This window comes from Hakea prostrata, chromosome 10 (assembly GCF_041222555.1).
Source record: "Hakea prostrata isolate BN-2017 chromosome 10, UWA_Hpros_2, whole genome shotgun sequence".
NCBI classification, from domain to species: Eukaryota; Viridiplantae; Streptophyta; class Magnoliopsida; order Proteales; family Proteaceae; genus Hakea; species Hakea prostrata.
The window spans coordinates 8,093,026-8,100,434 of record NC_142609.1 but is presented as its reverse complement, the minus strand read 5'-3'; the positions used below and the strand labels follow the sequence as shown (position 1 = coordinate 8,100,434).

Here is a 7,409-nt window from a genome sequence, read left to right as displayed (position 1 = left end):
GTTTTTCTGTCATTCCCTTATTTATATTCTTCTCTCCTTTCTCTTTTCTAATACTTGGCCAGTGTGGGATTAAAAGTTTTTAAATCAAATTATATATTTACCCCTAACTTTGCAACCTCATTAAGTTATTACATTAACACTCTAAATTTTATTCTATGTTGTTTATATCTTTTCTTTTTCTTTATTTGTTTTTTTGGGTGCAAAAATCTTCTATCAAATAATATACTATACCCATTCCTACTCTTAGAATAATGGGATAAAGTGAGATCTTGAAATTGTTGGGACCGTAATGCCTTCTTCTTGCTCACCATAATACACCTTTGACTCCGCCACTGGATTTCTGATCGTGTGTATCTTCTCATGACAATTTGTTTTCAACTAAGAGGGCAGTGGTTGGAATTTTATCAGGTCTATTTTTTGTAAGAAATTGACCATCCATTTTCCTCTAGATGGATGAAGGACATGTGTCCATCAATCACATATAAAGGTTAAGGTTAAATTAGAATAAAAAAATTTCTATCTTTCTAAATTTTACTTCAACCTTTGAATGTGACTGACGAACATGTGTCCTTCATCTAAAGAAAAATGGATGGTCAGAAATGTACCTGATAAAAATCTGACAGTAGTCTCTTTGTCTCCATATTGAAAGTTAGATCACTGATTATTCATAAGATTCGATACTTAGTGCATGACGGATCCACCATATCAACTTAATTTGATCCATGGTTGGAATCGGGTCCACTTTATAGCCCTGGTGTAAAACCCAGCCCTAACCTTGACCCGGAAACCTTGTTATTTGTAGGTCCAGTGACCCGATGTAAAGTAAGAAGTCAGCTTTGGGCCATCCCAGTGGAGGACTTGGTGTCTGGCTTTGAATCCATGAAAGTTGATGATGAAGTTCTATTTATGGAAACTAAATCTTGATGAAGATCGGATTAGTTGATGGACTTGGAGTGCTCTCTATCTTGGTTTGAAGGCATTTCTACCTATTAGGTAAGTCACTTGACTTGTGTGCAAAACCCCTTTAGGATTGGATTTGATCTGGGCCTTCAATTCCCTGTTTTGGTCTTGTTTGTCGCACTTGGTCGACTGATTGGTCGATCGGGCCAGTCGACCAATCCACTCGACCAATGAGTGCTTGTCTTTGGCAATTAGGTTTTTCTTGCTCTATTTAAGTCCAATCTCGAGTCCACTTCGTATTTGCTGCCTCCAAACTCTCTGGAACGAACCAAAGACCTCTGCAAGTCATCTCCCTTGCATCCTTGGTGTTTTCTTGACGGATCTTCGTCGAAACTCTTCCTTTTGCATCAAAAGGTATGTCTACTCTCTCTTCTTCTCCTCCATCTTTGTTTTTCTTTCCTTTTTGAGTTGAGACAGTAGAAGAGATGCTGCATTCTCTGTTGCAAACATCTCTCGAACATGTTCTCATGATCATCCTAAGGATTTGAGGCTAGAACAATGATCTTAACCATGATCATTGCAAGCTTTTGAAGGAATCATGATCAAACCATGATCTAATCTTGTTAAACTTCTGATTTGAATTCTGATCTCTTTGGATCTTCGATATTGATCATGTTAGTAGTTAATTACTGTGTTTTCTTTCCATGATCCATAATCTATCAATTTCTAGTTGTTCTCTTCTACCATACTATGTGTTCTTCATGAAGCATGGTAGTTACATATATGGTAGGTTTTATTTCCTTATTTAGATTTATGCTTCTAAGCCTTTTTCCTTAAAGATCTAAGTATGTTTTCATGAAACCTTTACCTGAAGCAATGATCCATCCTTCTATTGTTCTTGTCTTTGATTTCTATTTCGAATTCATCAAGATCCATGGTTGATCTAATTATGGTAACTTTTTGTTTCCTAATTTGGATCTTGATATCTTGATTTGATTGGTGTTTTGAGGTCCCCTATATGTTAGAATTCTACTGATGTAGTTTACCCCTTGATTAGTACCCTTTTGAACCACCAAATTCGGATTTCATATCTTAAAACTCTGTTTTTTTTAGGCTACTGTCTGCATTGGTCGACTGATTGGTCGACTGGACCAGTCGACCAATCCACTCGACCAATGAGTACAGCAACTCCAGAATTGGTCTGTGTTGGATGTTTTGGTATCTTTTCTGTTAGGGATCTTTCCTAAGATGTTGTATATACTTGTTTAGGACCTTCTTCTCAAGTTTGCCAAGACCTTACTTGATTTCTTAGGATTCCTTTGCGAGTTATAAAAGGTAAGGATGGTTATTTTCTTAATTACATAGATAGCATGAATCTAGTTTCTATATTTAAATATTATTGATATGATTCCTAAATTAGATTCTTACAATGATATACTACTGTTGCATAACTTTGATTACAGTAGCATTACTTATTCATATTAAATTGATTCATGTATGATTTACTTACCAATGTTATACAAGTGATTGTAATTATTGATTTCTTTCCATATATGAAGTTACCATATATGTGATGATATGAATTGATGTATGTGTATGCTTAAGTATGGTTTGGAAAGGAGAGGTGTCCTTTTGACATTTCTGTCCTTGGACTACTACGGGAATATTATGGGATGTTTCCGGAGATGCCCTCTGGATACCTTCCTAAACTGTTGGATGACATATCTAGGATTGTCTAGTAGTGTTTGGCTAGGATGTCCTGTTATGTCAGACCCTAATCGGAGGGGTATTGAGACCGAACGACCCGTGGTAGCAATGGGGATTCATGGGCGCTCAAGACCGGTAACCAACCCGTGAGAGGACAGGAATCACATTGTGGGGGCCATTTATTGGTAGGGTTGCATATGGTTAGACTTGGGCTCACGGGCGCTTAAGACCGGTAACCAACCCGTGAGAGGACGTGAGAGCTTCCCGTTTACCATATGTGGATAACCAATAGGGTTGATGAGTCCGTAGTCGGGGACTATGAGGACTCTAGTGTGAAGGATACCGGAAAGGATCGTCGGGGACGAGGAATGGAAGTATCTGGATCCGACTTGATGTAACTAAGTAGAAGACTTGCATTTGGCTAGGTTTTACCCCGACATGCACCAGTACTTATACCAAATGGTTGTGAGAGAGTGTGTTGACTTAACCCCCTGCCAAGGTTTGTCCCGAGGGATGAAGGACCCATTACCAATCGGCTGCTCAAGACCGGTGAAATGATCCGTGAGAGAATCCAAGATATCTTAAATGGTTGAGGATGTGAGTGGACTTTCCTAAAGAAGTACGGTGCTATGACTTAAAGCATGTCTGCCAATAGAGACCAACATACATAGAGTTAGATTCATTCATTCATTGCTTGTCTCATATCATATTGCATTTATGATTGTTCTGGAATCCTGCCATTTATGTTATTATGGATTTTAATCGCTTTACCGAGTTTCTTTGAAACTCATTCCTTTATTGTACAATGTTTGTTAGACTATCCTGCAGTCTTGAGTACTATGACGGTCCCTATGAAGAAGCGCAAGGCGAAGAGGCATATCTCCGGGAAGGTGATTGCGGTTACCACAATTACTCGAAGATCCCGCGAGTGGTTATGCTCCGTACGATGCTTAGTCCGACCATTGAGTGGAAGCATCCTTGTGCCATTTATGAGATTTACACTTATAAGGATGTTGTCTATAAAGTGGAGAACAATTTAGTTACCCATTGTACTTGCTATTGGGATTAGATTTTGTCTAGTTTATTCTTTTAGAGCTACTTTTCCGCTGGTTGTAGAGTGGGATATTTGCCTCACTTTACTTATCTGTTTGACACTCTGATTATATCTATTATTCTGATTCATTTATGATTCATTCTTTCTTTATTGGATCTATGGTTTATCTTCCGCACTTTTATTATGATTGTTCATGATTATGTTATTGTTTATGTGGGAGGTTGATCACTCGATACCTGATCTTCGGGCTGTGGATCACACTCTCGGGTATGCCAGATAGGGTACCCGCTGGGAGGGCGTGACACCTGGGTTGTTGGTGTCTACTGCGGTTGGCAGGGAGCCTCATTCTCGCGTTTCAAACTTGATAGGTGGTCATGAAATGTGGAATGGAGAGGTAAATGATCCTGTCATTCATGACAAGTGGCCTGAAATTTCTAAGACGCCCATATGTCGTCGTTTGAAGGGGGACAAGCCAGTGTGAACAGCTAGTTCTTCAGGTGATTTCACTATTAGTTCAGCGTATAGTATGCTTTGTCAAGCAAGTGAAGAAGTGGGTTGGTATAATGTAATTTGGTCTTCTAAAAATCCAAAATGGTTCTCTTTTGTTGCTTGGCTAGCCTGCCTTGAGCGCCTTCCTACCAAGGACCGATTAATCTCATGGGGTAAGAATATTGACCCACCTTGCTCATTATGCCAATCGGTAGGAGAATCGCATGCTCATATCTTCTTCTCCTATCCTTTCTCATTTGGTGTTTGGAGCCGTCTCATGATCCTTCATGGACTCAAGGATCCTGGTCCTCTCTCGTGGGCAGACGCCTTGCAATGGTGCATTGAGCATTTCAAGGGATCCGATAGCTTGAATGATGTGAGACGATTCAACTTTGTTACCATGATTTACTTTTTGTGGCAGGAAAGGAATAATCGTACCTTTTAGAAGGGCTCTCGGAGTGACCTTGACATCTTTTACTTAGTGGCTAAGATGACCTGATTACGGTTTCAATTTGCAAAGCTAGTGGTGGAGGATTGCCAGAGACAGAGACAATTCTTCTCTAGTTGGGGTATTTCGGTTTCTTTTGCCCAAGTTAAGAGTTCAGTTCATTATTGGTTACCATCGCCATGGGGTTGGATCCTGATCAACTGTGACAGTTCTGTCCGGGGACATATTGGAGGGTATGGTGCTATGGCTCGAAATTGTAGAGGTGATGTTATTTTTGCTTGTTCTGGTGGTTGTGCTAATGTGGGTGTTTTTCATGCTGAGATGCTTGCAATTCGGTGTGGCTTGCAATTTGCGCAGCAATACGGCTGCAATAAGGTTTTGGTGCATTCAGACTCCGAAGTGGCAATTAGGACTTTACTGGGTACTTACCGCGCACATTGGGGGATACTACACATTGTTGAGGATATTCTTCACTTGAGATCTTTGTTTCAGGAGTATATTTTGGTGCGTGGTGTTAGGGAGACCAATGGGTGTGCGGATTTTTTAGCCTGATTGGCAACGTCGGACCAAGAAATTTTGTTGGATCCACTCTCTTTGCCTGCTCAACTCTCTCAATATGTTGTAGAAGAGCGACAGTCGTAGGTTCTTTAGAACCTGATCCTGTATTATTGTTTGTATTCTATTTATTTCTATTAATATAAAGTCTCCTTTTCTCCAAAAAAAAAAAAAAAGGCTTGTTAAGAGGTGGTGGACTATTGGTTTTGGAAATTGAAAAGCTTACCTAAACACAAAATGTCTTCTTATGGAAACTCCTAAATTGATCTAAAAACGTTTAACCCTTTAGAAGTCATCCGATTCGTCCATCATTTTAATCTTGTTATCCATTCAGCTCAATTCAATTCAACTGAAATAAGTGGACATAGAGATATAAGGGATGCCGAAATTGCAAAGCTTATGATGAACCACGGAGCTGGGTGCCACCAAAGTGTGTTGGCACAAAGAAGGATCAAATTATCGGAACCATAGCTCTTGTATACAGATGTGGGTTGTGGAGATCAACTGCAACCACAACTCCAGCACTGTTATATCATTTCTTTACCATGACAAGAGGCGGTTTTCAGGATCATTGACATCATTTTTTAAGGGAATTAGAGCTTGTATATCAGATTCCAGTCAACCATTTTTGCCAATACAAGCAAGCAAACTTCACATTTGGTAGCAAATAGAGAATCAATCTTAGCAGCAAAACATGATCTTAGTTCAACACAACTCTCGACCAGAATCAATCTGTTCATTTGTCCGGATTCCTACATGCTTGAAATTAGACTCTGAATCACTTACTAAAACATTGTACAAGAAATCGGTAGGGGCCGCGCGAACGCGTACCCCCTCTACCACAAATTATGATGTACACTCTCCCACTTGGGGAGATGTTAAGCGGGCACCCCTCCCAAGTGCAATGGAGGTCCCCAACCTAGGCCATGACCATTCTGGATCAGTAATTGACCCCATCCAGGTAAGTATGTTTTTCAGTTTTTCTTTCATTTAGTTATATTCTACTCTCCTTTCTCTTTCTTAATACTTGGCCAATGTGGGATTAAAAGACGTCATCATCTTAGAGTCTCTCTTTGTCTACCTAGACTCAAACCCTTGACCCTTTTTTTCACTCGCAGAAAAAAAAAACTGAAAAACTAAATTTCAAAGACACTCAAAACAAATAATGAAAAACACATACACCCCACATGTATGCCAAATTGGCAATCGCTTTCTTTTCCTCTAGTATGATAAATTTATTAGAGAAAAAACCAGATATCCTTAGTAGTAGTTCTATGTTTATATTAAAAAGTAGGATTATGTCTCTTCTATATATTTTATAGAGTTTTTTATGTGTGGGTCCCCTTAGTAGGCCATAAACTAATGTTGGGTCCTTTTAGTGTATTATATTATGTGTGGGTCCTAACCAAACTAACATTGTTAGCCGTTGTTAAGTATATTCAACTTTCAAACCTGGAAAATGCCCCTCAGGTTATTTAATATATTGTGTTATTATATTCCCCCCCACCCCTTTTTGGATATCATATAATATAAGTTTAATGACCAATTATTTCTTTTTAAAACCATATATTAACAACATGTATTAAATAACCTAAGATGTACGTACTTTGGTCCCTTTTCATTTGCAAATTTCAATATATTTAACAGTGATTAATGGTGTTAGTCTAGTTGGGACCCACACGTAATATACTACACTAAAGGGTCCCAACATTAATTTATGGTCCACTAAAGGGATTCACACGTAAAAAACTCTACTATATATTATAACTTTAGAAGAGATTGTGTCTCGTTCTATATACTACATATTAAAACTTCAAAACACCAATATATCCAATATCTTTTTTCTTCTTTAATGAATAATGAGATTTAGCCTTGACAACCCCTCCCTCAAAAAAAAAAAAAAAAAAAAAAAAGCTTAAGAAGTGAGATTTACTAGAAAGGAAAAAGGAAAAAGGAAAAAAGGAGAGGTACAAAGAGTCCTTTTTTTTTGGGTAACAACAAGAGGTTTTTTTAAGGAAAGGTTTAAGAAGTGAGATTTACTAGAAAGTCTTAATCACTCATTAACAAATGCTTCAACAAAAAAGGAAAATCAATGTTCAGTCACAGATCTACATCCTTTACAATTCTCTGCCCTGGCAATTCCCTAAAATTATATCTAGGATTGTGACATGTGGTAGTTAATTATCCAATGGTCACAATTTGATGTGGAGAAAATATGATCGAACCTGGTTCATGCTTGGTTTGACCTTCGACTCC

The 7,409-nt window shown here is 38.5% G+C and overlaps 1 non-coding gene across 1 annotated transcript; it reads right to left on the bottom strand.

Annotated features, from left to right (window-relative positions):
* Positions 1–5,962: 5,962 nt before the first annotated feature.
* LOC149001794 (U1 spliceosomal RNA) lies at positions 5,963–6,122 on the bottom strand. The gene has a single exon (XR_016170604.1). It is a non-coding gene; the product is annotated as a U1 spliceosomal RNA (small nuclear RNA).
* Positions 6,123–7,409: the final 1,287 nt, after the last annotated feature.